The sequence below is a fragment of the Leptodactylus fuscus genome, chromosome 6 (assembly GCF_031893055.1).
Source record: "Leptodactylus fuscus isolate aLepFus1 chromosome 6, aLepFus1.hap2, whole genome shotgun sequence".
NCBI lineage: Eukaryota > Metazoa > Chordata > Amphibia > Anura > Leptodactylidae > Leptodactylus > Leptodactylus fuscus.
Genome location: NC_134270.1, coordinates 91,647,099 through 91,659,300, shown reverse-complemented (window position 1 = coordinate 91,659,300; position 12,202 = coordinate 91,647,099).

The window sequence follows — 12,202 nt, the reverse complement described above, 5'->3', positions numbered from 1 at the left end:
AGCTTCTCTGACAACGTAAGCTAATGAGACATTGACTGACATTTCTGTTATTCTGAAAGTTTTCCCTGTTCCTGTTTTTTTTCTTGAAGACATTAATAAATCTACATATTGTTTTCTATAATAAAAAGCTTAGTCTTCACTCTTAAGGCCTCTCAACAATTGATTACAGATTTCACCAAATATTGTATATTTTACAGTGAATATCATACTGTGTGGGGCGATTGTGGACAATATACTACTGTGTGGGGGCCTAAAGTAGAGCATATAATACTGTGGTGAGGGCCCACTGTGGAGCACTGTCTGGCCACTTTGAAGCGCATTGTACTGTCTGGGGCCCACTGTGGAGTGTATTGTACTGTCTAGGGGCCACTGTGGAGCACATTGTACTTTGTGGGGGCCTTTCACTATTTATATCACACAGTATCTTATTTTATACCACATGTGATATTAGTACAGACTGTAATAACATTGCACACTCACTATAAAACAGATACTGCGCAATGTAAATATTGAACATTAATTGTTTAAGAGTACCAAATGTGAACTATTACCTTTCAATACATGGTTGTTTGTATTATTGAAAGCTCTGTAAAGTCCCATTCACATGACTGTATTTTGTGAGTCCGTAACTGTCCGCAATTATGGTTCTGCTCAGGATTAAGGTTAAAATGCTGTGTTGGCACTTTGCCATAATTTAGCGGGTTTTGAGTTGCAGTGTGGGCACTCTGTCTCTACAAGGTTCACCATCATTGCCATAGACTATAATGTATCCACTGTTTTTATACTGAAACGGGAAGAAAGAAAAGTCCTCCGTGGAAGATTTTTCTCTCCATCAATTTCTGGCAGTTTGTACGAAAATATGAACTGCTTAAGAAATGTAGGTAGCCCTTATCAGGGCGCAAAACTGAAAGCCATATGTAAAAAAAAAAAAAAAAAAACAGATTGTGGGAGCAGGGACAATTGGGATTGTGGGAGAGTCGTCATTCCGACCTTTAGCAAGTCGGTAACCGAGGCCACCAGCTGTAAAAACTAAGGAGAAAGATTTATTTATTTTTAAGCAAGAAAGAAATATAAGAAGAAAACACTTCAGTTATCTTAAAGGCAGAAAATAATTTTTCAAAAAAGGTCTGTTAGTGCTATTAATAGGATAATAAGTGCAACCAAATTCCTTTAGCAGTGTTTTAAGTGATTTCTGGGTTTTTCTGGGAGCTCCTGGTATCTTCTGCATTTGTTTACATGGGTATCTTCCTGTTTTCCTACAACTACCATAATGCCTTGTGCTTCACTCAGAGCCGACTCTCTCACTCGCTCTTCCACTCACTCACCCACCCTCCCTTTTTTCACTCACACCCTCTGCCTGTTTCCCTAGCTAGCCCATACCACTACTAGCCCTTCCTCACCCCCCTTCCCCCATCATACTTACCTGTCTTGCTGGCAGGATCTTCTTGGCACAGGACTTCACTGGATGATTTCCTGCGCAATAGAGCTGGAGTGCCGGCATGCGCAGTAGCCGGCACTCCAGTTCTATTGCACAAGCGTGGACAATCAGCAGATGTCAAGAAGAAGAGGGGCCAGCTCCACAGAACAAGGGAGATACCATGCCCAGAAATCCAGACATAAAGATAGGTAAATATGATGGGGTGGGGGAGTTAGTATTGGTGATGATCTGTTTCTGGAAACCGGGAAATAAAACGTCACAGTAATATGTGCCTGGGGAGGTCAAATGACCACCCTGGCAATCTAGATAATTATAGCTTTTTGGTACAGTAATTCATTTGGAAGGTAAGTGGGGGGGTAGCTTACAGTCATGGCCAAAAGTTTTGAGAATGATACAAATATTAATTTTTACAAAGTCTACTGCTTCAGTTTTTCTAATGGCAATTTGCATATACTCCAGAATGTTATAAAGAGTGATCAACTTAACAGCAATTACTTGCAAAGTCAATATTTGCCTAGAAAATGAACTTTATCCCCCGAAACACATTTCAACATCATTGCAGCCCTGCCTTAAAAGGACCAGCTAACATCGTTTCAGTGATTGCTCCATTAACACAGGTGTGGGTGTTGATGAGGACAGGGCTGGAGATCAATCTGTCATGATTAAGTAAGAATGACACCACTGGACACTTTAAAAGGAGGCTGGTGCTTGGCATCATTGTTTCTCTTCTGTTAACCATGGTTATCTCTAAAGAAACACGTGCACTCATCATTGCACTGCACAAAAATGGCCTAACAGGGAAGAGTATCACAGCTATAAAGATTGCACCTCAGTCAACAATCTATCGCATCATCAAGAACTTCAAGGAAAGAGGTTCCATTGTTGGCAAAAAGGTGCCCAAGAAAGACCAGCAAGCACCAGGACCATCTCTTAAAAGTGTTTCGGCTGCGGGATCGGGCTACCAGCAGTGCAGAGCTTGCTCAGGAATGGCAGCAGGCAGGTGTGAGTGCATCTGCACGCACTGTGAGGCAGAGACTCTTGGAGCAAGGCCTGGTCTCAAGGAGGGCAGCAAAGAAGCCACTTCTCTCCAGAAAAAACATCAGGGACAGACTGATATTCTGAAAAAGGTACAGGGAGTGGACTGCTGAGGACTGGGGAAAGTCATTTTCTCTGATGAATCCCCTTTTCGATTGTTTCGGACATCTGGAAAACTGCTTATTCGGAGAAGACGAGGTGAGCGCTACCACCATTCTTGTCTCATGCCAACTGTAAAGCATCCTGAAACCATTCATGTGTGGGGTTGCTTCTCAGCCAAGGGAATCGGCTCTCTCACAGTCTTTCCTAAAAACACAGCCATGAATAAAGAATGGTACCAGAATGTCCTCCAAGATCAACTTCTCCCAACTGTCCAAGAGCAGTTTGGCGATCAACAATGCTTTTTCCAGCATGATGGAGCACCTTGCCATAAAGCAAAGGTGATAACTAAATGGCTCAGAGAACAGATCTTAATCCCATTGAGAACTTGTGGTCAATCATCAAGAGATGGGTGGACAAACAAAAACCTACAAATTCTGACAAAATGCAAGCATTGATTGTGCAAGAATGGACTGCTATCAGTCAGGATTTGGTCCAGAAGTTGATTGAGAGCATGTCAGGGAGAATTGCAGAGGTCCTGAAGAAGAAGGGTCAACACTGCAAATATTAACTCATTCTAACTGTCAATATAAGCTTTTGTTACTCATAATATGATTGCAATTATATTTCTGTATGTGATAAAAACATCTGGCAAACACACATAAAAACCAGAGGGCAGAAGATCATGTGAAAATATAATATGTGTCATTCTCAAAACTTTTGGCCATGACTGTACATTCTAAAGATCAATTTATCCTGGACAACCCCTTTAAACTACAAGTCTGAATATGATACTTGAGCTAGGAATACCCCTTTAACTACCATAAAGAGTTTAAGGTAAGAAAAAAAAAAAAAAAAAGAATGCTTTCAAATTAAACAATAGCTGAATTTTCAGTCTAATTTTGTTATATATCTAATTGAATGTAAATGTATCCTCTAGTATGTTCAAAGGACTGTCAAGCCTATACACCTAAGATTGAATGGTCAAAGATGGAATATAAAAAAAATTAAGTTTATTTTTGTTTGTTTGTGTTAAAACAGTCTATGTTTCCATTGCACCATTTGCCAACGAGATGAGGAAAACCTCCTTACGACCTCCACTGAGATTATATCGGAACATGATTTAAGATGAATAAGCACAAACAAATGTTTTGGATTTATAACGTCTAGACTTGACAATCTTATGGGCTTAACACTTTCATGCCAAAGCCAATTTTAGTTTTAACATTTCCATTTTTCCCTCTTCTTATTCCAAGAGCCATAACTTTTTCATTATTTAGTTCACAGAGTCACATTATTGCTTATTGATTCCCTTACATCCTACCAGTAACATAATACGATGATGTAGCAAGCAGATTCCCTTGGGAGGGTTCTCTAGCTCTGTGATAGCAGAATGGCTATTACAGAGGCTTGGTCCTGTCTGAATTTCATTATTACCCTTAGTATCATGGAAAGTGGAGGGAAGATGTATGCCAACCTGAACCTCCAAGTTATGGACAGGACATCCACTGTCAAGGGATAGTCCTGATACAGTGAGCAGAATGTCTCTACCTTGGCTTTGAGACTGGTCGCCATAAGTTCTACTTCTGGAAGACCCCACTTCAGGGTGATTTGGTGGAGAATCCACTACTATGTTCAAGGAGCCCTTGATGTGAACTGCGGCGAGATGGGTCAGATTTTTCTCTGCCCAGGCGACAATCAGACCTGCCTCCCTGAGGAGGGATAACAATCTGGTGCCTCCCTATTTATTACAGTCGAATTGTTGTCAGACCAGATCTTGAGAGCTCTTCCTCTAAGAAGAGGAGAGAAATGGAGGAGTGCCAGAAAAACTACTCTGCCTTCTCTCCAGATGGATGATGTCATCCTTTCTATCCTGCTCCAGACTCCTTATATGGTCTTCTTGTACAGATGGGCTCCTCATCCTGAAAAGAATGCCTTTGTCTACAGGGTCTAACGAGATTGGACTGTGGACATCCGACTTGCAGGTGTATCCACCAGTTGAGAGAAAGACGGGTTCTGGGAGAAAGTCTGATTGCCTTGTCAAGACTCAAAGGGCCATGATTTCAAACCCCTAGTACTTTCAACTGGAGGGGACGCATATGCTGTAAGGTCCAAGGGACTGCATTGACTGAGACTGATATGAAGCTTACAACTCTCATAGTTAAGATGAACGCTGGAAGTGTCTTGAGAGCATACTGAACCACTCTGAATATCTTTTCTCTCCATGTCAGAGGTAAAGAAATTTTTAGGCAGGCAGAGTCAGGATGAACCTCGGAAGCTTCTTCCGTGAGGAAGAAATCACCTCTTGACTTCTCTCGGTTTATTAGCCAGCCTAGATGCTGGAGAAAAGACAGATGTTTGTAGGTGCAGGAGAAGGATGGTTTCTAACCAGGCTTTTATTAGCCAGACTTTCAAATATGGCACTATGAACAGACTTTGAAGTCTGAGTGCAGCTGTTACTGGAGCCACCACCTTGGTAAAGGTGTGGGAAGCCAAGGAAATGCCAAAGGGCAGAGCTGCAAATTGGAAATGCCTCCTGCGTCCAGCAATTGATATAGCAATTCTCAGATATTTTCTGTGAGGAGGATAACTGGATCATACAAGTATACATCCTTTAGGTCGAGAGTGATAAAAACATCACTTTGCTGAAAGGATGTGACCTACTTCACGGTCTCCATTCGGAAACTCTCTTTCCTTATGAAGCAGGTTGGGATGAATCTATTTTGTGGTGGGCAAAGAAAATTGGCCTCACAACCCTGCTGTATTACCTGTAAGACTCAAGGTCTTGGATCTTCTCCTGTCAGAAGTAGAAAACATGGGAGAGGCATTCCCAACATGAGTATTTACCATTACAGGAGGTGAGAAGCTGGTGTAAAAAGCCAGACTTCTTTCTACCTCCTTCCTTGGGGAACTTACATCTAGCCCCTCTGGACTGAAGCATGCTTCTGATATTAGAACGTAGATTGAGGCAGCTGCTGATAACGTCTGCCCCAGCCAGAAGGTTCTGTTTTTCTTCAAAAAGACTGTGAAAGACACTTAACTTTTTTAACTCAAGATCTTCCATGATGTCGTCTAGGCCTCTGCTAAAATGTTTACCCAGCTCAAAGGGTAGGGAGCATAAGTTATACTTGGATGCATTGTCTGCTCTCTAAGGCTTCAATCATAATGGCCCTATAGCAGCTGTATATAGGGCCATAGATTTGACAACCATCTTAACATGGTGTATGGAAGCTTCCGCTGGATAGTCTGCGGCCAAGGAAATCGCACCCATAAGGGATAATAGATCATCTGGAGACTCTGAAGTCAATGCCCCTCTCCAGTTGGGATAGATTGGAGTACAACTTATTCGCTACCTCAATGGAGGCGATGGCCACAGAAGCCTGAGCAGAGGCCGAGAAATAAGCCCTCCTAAGAGTGCATTCCATGAGACTATATATATAGAGAGACTTGGAGATTGGGGCCATCTTCTGCCGCATGACAGGACAATTTAGCTAACACCATATCCACCTTAGGGGGGGACCCCAACGATGCTACTGAGACTCAGTACTGGGAAAAAGGGTCCCAAACCTCCTGGATATAATAGGTTGCTTTTTTGGGATGTCTCCACTACCTTCATGGCTTTATCCAGTGTCACATCCATTTGGAAGGCCCTAGGCCCCAATCAATGAAACTAAAGGCTTTCCCAAGTGCAAAATCACAGTCCAGATGGACTTCAGCAGCCTATACATTCTTTCCAAGGGAAAAAAAGAGGCCTGCTGGGATTTTCCAATGTGTCTTCAAAGGAATGCATGAGCACGTGAAATTCCTTCTCTAATGGAACTGACTGAGAATATCTCTCAGTACGAGGCTTCATAAAGACCTGAGAAATGAAGTCCCGGATTTCCTTCATGCTCCTTGACCCATACAATTATGTCACATATGGACGTTTCCTCAGATGGGGTCCCACGGCATTGGCAAGAGCGAGTGTAGTCACATCATCAGGCAGAGGGATGTCGCACTCTGTATAAGCGCAATGTTTCATCTTGGAGGACCTTTCCCTCCTGCAGTCGCTGTTGCCCCCAGAAGCAGGGGAGGACATCTATAAAAGATAAAAAGTCAGAACAATATGTTTGACAGTAACAGAAGATCAGAAAAAATGCAGGCAGTAGAAAAAAAACGGAAGTGTACTGAGGCCTCCACCTATAAGAGACAACCATTGTCTCAGGAAAGAAAGTTTAAATAGGTAGTGAGGAGAGACCATACTTCCCCATAAAACTTATACACACTCTTTTAGAGACCCTTAACAATGGGATGTTTAATACTGCTACAGTGGTAAAGGAAATGACCTTGAAACTAGGCCGGTAGCGCAATCCAGCGCTACTGGAAGTAGGCACGCAGAAGGGTAACAGAAAACAGGGTCCCCAGAGAAATGGAAGGTTCTAGAGCCTTAAGTGACAACATCACTTCCCCCCGGCTCTGAAGCATAAGTTCTGCTAAAACAGTCAGCCAGACCAGAAGCTGCTTAGAACCACTGACACAGAGAACAGCAGAGAGAAACAATGAAGCGTCAGGAGTAAAAAGCTCCCAAGGAAAAGAGATGAACACCTGAAGTGGAGAAAACTACTAAAAAGTAGTTAACCCTCAAAATCGTTTTAGGAAAATATGGGAGGAGAAGACATCTTGCTTTTCTCCACCTGTCACACAAACGTAGTTTTCGCCAATTTTCCAACCAATTTGAAATGTTTCCAGCTTCCCAAATATCATATGGAATATTAAATAGAACCATAATAAAGTACAATTTGTCCCTCAAACATTAAGCCCTCTTATATTTCCGTGAACAGAAAAATAAAGTTATGGGGCTTGGAAGTAATGATTCAAAAATGAAAATGCAGCAGGAAGGAGAAGATAAACTCATTGATAGCAAGATGCGTAAGGATGTGTATTTCTGCATGCAACACTCATACTCAATAAATCACATAATTTTGTTTCCTCATTTGCATATAATAAACATGTAAATCCCAACATACTTCCTTAAACCTGATCCTTTACTTGTCCCTGAATAAAGTGGTCAAGATGTTTAAAAAGAACATCTGGAGCAGAGATTCCTACTAGCACAAATACGACATGGACCAACTGGCACTGGATCTTAAACAGGCCTGGCAACACAACCTTAACCCCTTCCTGACATCCGCCATAATAGCACGGCGGTTGTTGGGTGTTTAAATATGGCGGCCACTCGATAGCTGAGCAACTGCCAATGCTGCGGGCACTGATCGCAGGTATTAAACCCTCTGGTGCCTTGGTCAAAGCTAACCAAGGCACCATTTTACCGGGGATTGCCGGCACCTAGAGAGCAAGTTCCGGGCCAGCATCCCATTACTACAGTGGGCACGGAAAGTATTCAGACTCCTTTCAATTTTTTACTCTTTGTTTCATTGTAGCCATTTGCTAAAAGCAAAAAAAAAAAAATCATTTTATTTCTGATTAATGTACACTAAACTTGTGTTGTCTCAGAAACATAACTTGCCACAAGGTAAGCTCAGTCCTGCAATCTAGAAACACACCATAAAGGTGGGGCTTCCCCTTCACACTTGTCACAAAAAAGGGAAAAAACAGCCATTACTGGAAGAAGTCCCAAATTTATTCATTTCTTTTACATGAACCACACCAACATATTCCGCAGCGCTTTTACAGACATCGTCATTCACTGTCTCATATAGTGCTCATAATCTAAATTGAATAGTAGTATGTCTTTTGGGATATGGGAGAAAAATGGAATACCTGAAGGAAACCCAAAGAAACATGGGGAGAACAAGCACACTCCATGCAGAAGTTGTATTTAGAGATGAGCGAACACTGTTTGGATCAGCCGTTCCGAACAGCACGGCCCCATAGAAATGAATGGAAGCACCTGGCACGTACACTTTGCCGGTGGCCGGTCGCCGTGCCAGATGCTTCCATTCATTTCTATGTACGCGTGCTGTTCGGAACGGCTGATCCGAACAGCGTTCGCTCATCTCTAGTTGTATTCAAACCTAGGATTCCAGTGCTTCAAAGCAACAATGCTAAATAATGAGACACTATGCTCTCCATCTTTAAATCTTGAAAATTTGACTACTTGCATGAGATGTTACTTTATGTAACTACTAGAGATAAGTGAATACCGTTCAGTTGAATAGGTATTCGATCGAATAGTAAGGCATTCCAGATATTCGATTCCAATCGAATATCACGTGCTAAACGCACTAAAAATTTGTATGCCCTCCCACCTTCCCTGGCGCTTTTTTTGCACCAATAACTGTGCAGGGGAGGTGGAGCAGGAAAACGTAGGCATCGAAAAAAAGTAGGAAAAGTCATTGGCTGGCTAAATCAGGTAACCTCGGATTCATAAGAATAGGGTCAGCCATATTCGTCTCAGTTGCAGTTTAGAGAGCTAGGGAGAGACATCTGCTGAGGGTCAGAGAGAATTGTAGCTTCTGTTAGGCAGGAAAACTGAACAACAACAGCTCTTTTCAGAGCTATACTGCAGGAAGAGGAGATATACACAGGTACCGTATTTTTCGGACTATAAGACGCACCCAGGTTTTAGAGGAGAAAAATAGGGAAAAAAAAATTTTCAGCCAAAAAATGGTAAAATATTTAATATATGGTAGTTGTAGTTTTGGAACAGCTGCAAAACCACATTGACAGGTGACCCTGCAGCAGTACGGGGATGTATAGGGCGTTTTTTTTGTGGGGCCAGGTGTACTTTTTAGATATACCATTTTGGGAAATGTTTATTGCTTAGATCACCTTTTATTTAATTCAGAGGCAAAACAGAGAGAAAAACCCGGCAGTTTAGCACTTTTGATTTTGACGTTCACTGTACATAAAAATATTAGTAGACCGGGCATTTTCAGACACAGGGATACCTAATGTGTATGTTTCACAGTAATGTTATACTTTTATATGTATTCTAGGGAAAGGAGGTGAACTTTTATTTATTTTATTTTTTATTATATTTTTTTTAAGTGTTTTTTTTTTTTTTTTACTATTTTAATATCCCCCGCCTAGGGGGCTTGAACCTGCAATCATTTGATTGCAAGTCCCATAGACGGCAATACAAGTGTATTGCCGTCTATGGGAGATTCTATACATTACTATCGCGGAGGGTCATAGACCAGCCACGATAGTAATATATATCTATGACAGGCCTCGGAGCCTTCATTAGGCTTCCGGCTGTCATCGGAACAGGTCGGCTCCTGCGGCCTCGCCGTGCAGGAGCCGGCCTGCATCACTAAAGGTATGGGGCCGGTGGGGGGGGGGCTAACTGACTGCCGGGACCTGTGGAGGAGGAGTGGATTTGCAGCATGGCCGCGCTACTGCCACCGCTGGTTTTCTTCAGCGGCAGTAGCGCGGCCCCGGCAGCTAAGACAGTCCCCGGCATCTGCTGTAATAGACCGGCGGATGCCGGGGAGTGTCTTAGCTGCCGGGGCCTGCAGTATTGTCACACTCCTGCCGCTGAAGAAAACCAGCGGTGGCAGTAGCGCGGCAATCTGCAGGCCCCGGCAGCTAAGACCGTCCCCGGCATCCGCCGGTCTATTACATCAGATGCCGGGGACTGTCTTAGCTGCCGGGGCCGCGCTACTGCCGCTGAAGAAAACTAGCGGTGGCAGTAGCACGGCCATGCTGCAAACCCACTCCTCCACCCACATTCAGACTATAAGACGCACCCTCATTTTCCTCCGAAATTTGGGGGGAAAAAAGTGCGTCTTATAGTCCGAAAAATACGGTATATCGATTCAACCTGCCAAAATATCCCAAAAGCCCTTTTTAGGGCTAAAATTCCTGACCACTGGAATACAGTATATACCTGTCCCATAGGGGTGAGCAGAATCCTGTATACTCACATAGGGTAGGATCCCATATACGCTCAATGCAACTTTCTTCGGTGTATACCACAATACAAACCATCGTGGTATACAGCAAATCTGTCAGTCCATATATGCTCAATCCAGCTTTCCTCTGTGTATACCCCCCAAAAAACCTAAGTGGTATACAGAAAATCTGTCAGTCCATATACACTCAATACAGCTTTCCTCGGTGTATACACCATAAAATTAGCATTTATATACATCTCAAAATATGTAAGGCTAGCGCAAAGGGACGAGGACGGAGATGAGTCTGGGGGCGTGGAAATGCAGCTGGGGAGCAAGATTGCGGTCAAGCTACAGCGCATCCTGTGCCTACTCCTCAGGGGCAGCAAGCATTGTGCTTCTCCACAATCCCTGGCTTGATGGCCACATTAAGCAGGGTACCACACTAACCAAGCACCAGGAACAGGTGTTACAATGGCTAGCGGATAAGGCTTCCAGCACCTTATCCACCATTCAGCCACTACCTCAAGTCCTCCTCCTACCCAACAGTCTGGTCCTCCTTCCTCCCAATATGCCCAATCTTCCCAGCAGAGTAATCCCACCTTTCCCACCTCCCAGGAGCTGTTTTCGGGTCCTTTAACTATCCTTCTCTGTCTCTCTGTTCCCGAATCCCAGGAGCTAACAGACGAGTTTGTGTCCTGATGCCCAACCATCATTTTGTTGTTGTTGACCAGCAACCCGCCCTCAGTGACAAGGATGAGACACAGTTGCCATCAGGGCAGCCTGTTGCCATGTACGGTGTGCAGGAGGAGGAGCCGAGTGAGGAATTGGAAGAGGAGATGGTGGACGACGAGGACACTGACCCGACCTGGACAGGGGGGATGTCAAGTGGGAAAAGCAGTGTAGATGTGGAGGGATAAGATAAGATAATCCTTTAATAGTCCCACATTGGGGAAATTTCAGCGTGTTACAGCAGCATAGTAATACAGATACAGGATAATACAGAGTAATATATTACAGACGTAGACACAGATAAGCTGAGAAGAGAAGATATACTAGGAGTCCATGGCAGCTAAGGAAAAACAGAAGAGAAAGAGGAAGACCTCATGGTCATCCTCATAATCATTAGTTCTCTGTGTGGAGTGCTCTTCGTTTGGTCTGATGTAGATTATACAGCCTGGTCGTGGTTGGAAGGAAGGACCTGCGATAGCGCTCCTTCTCACACTTGGGGTGAAGCAGACGATCGCTTACAGTGCTGCCAAGTCCCATCAGGGTCCCATACATGGGGTGGGATTTGTTCTCCCGCATGGAGGTCACCACAGACAGTATCCTTCTGTCACCCACCACCTGTACTGGGTCCAAGGGGCTCCCCAGGACAGAGCTGGCCCTCCTGATCAGCTTGTCAAGTCTATTTCTGTCCCTGGTTGATATACTGCTTCCCCAGCAGGCCACACCGAAAAAGATGGCTGAGGCAACCACAGAGTTGAAGAAGGCCCTAAGAAGTGTCCCCCGGACTCCGAAAGCCCTCAGCCTCCTGAGCAGGTAGAGTCTGCTGTGGCCCTTTCTGTGCAGCGCCTCCAGGTGATCAGCCCAGTCTAGTTTATTATTGAGGAGCACGCCCAGGTACTTATAGGTCCTGACTATCTCAATACATGTTCCTTGGATCTCCACCGGGGTCGGAGCACCTCTCCGTTTACTAAAGTCCACCACCATCTCCTTGGTCTTCCCAGCATTAATCCTGAGCTGGTTCTGCTGGCACCATTCAACAAAATCCCGGTTTAAGTCTCTGTATTCC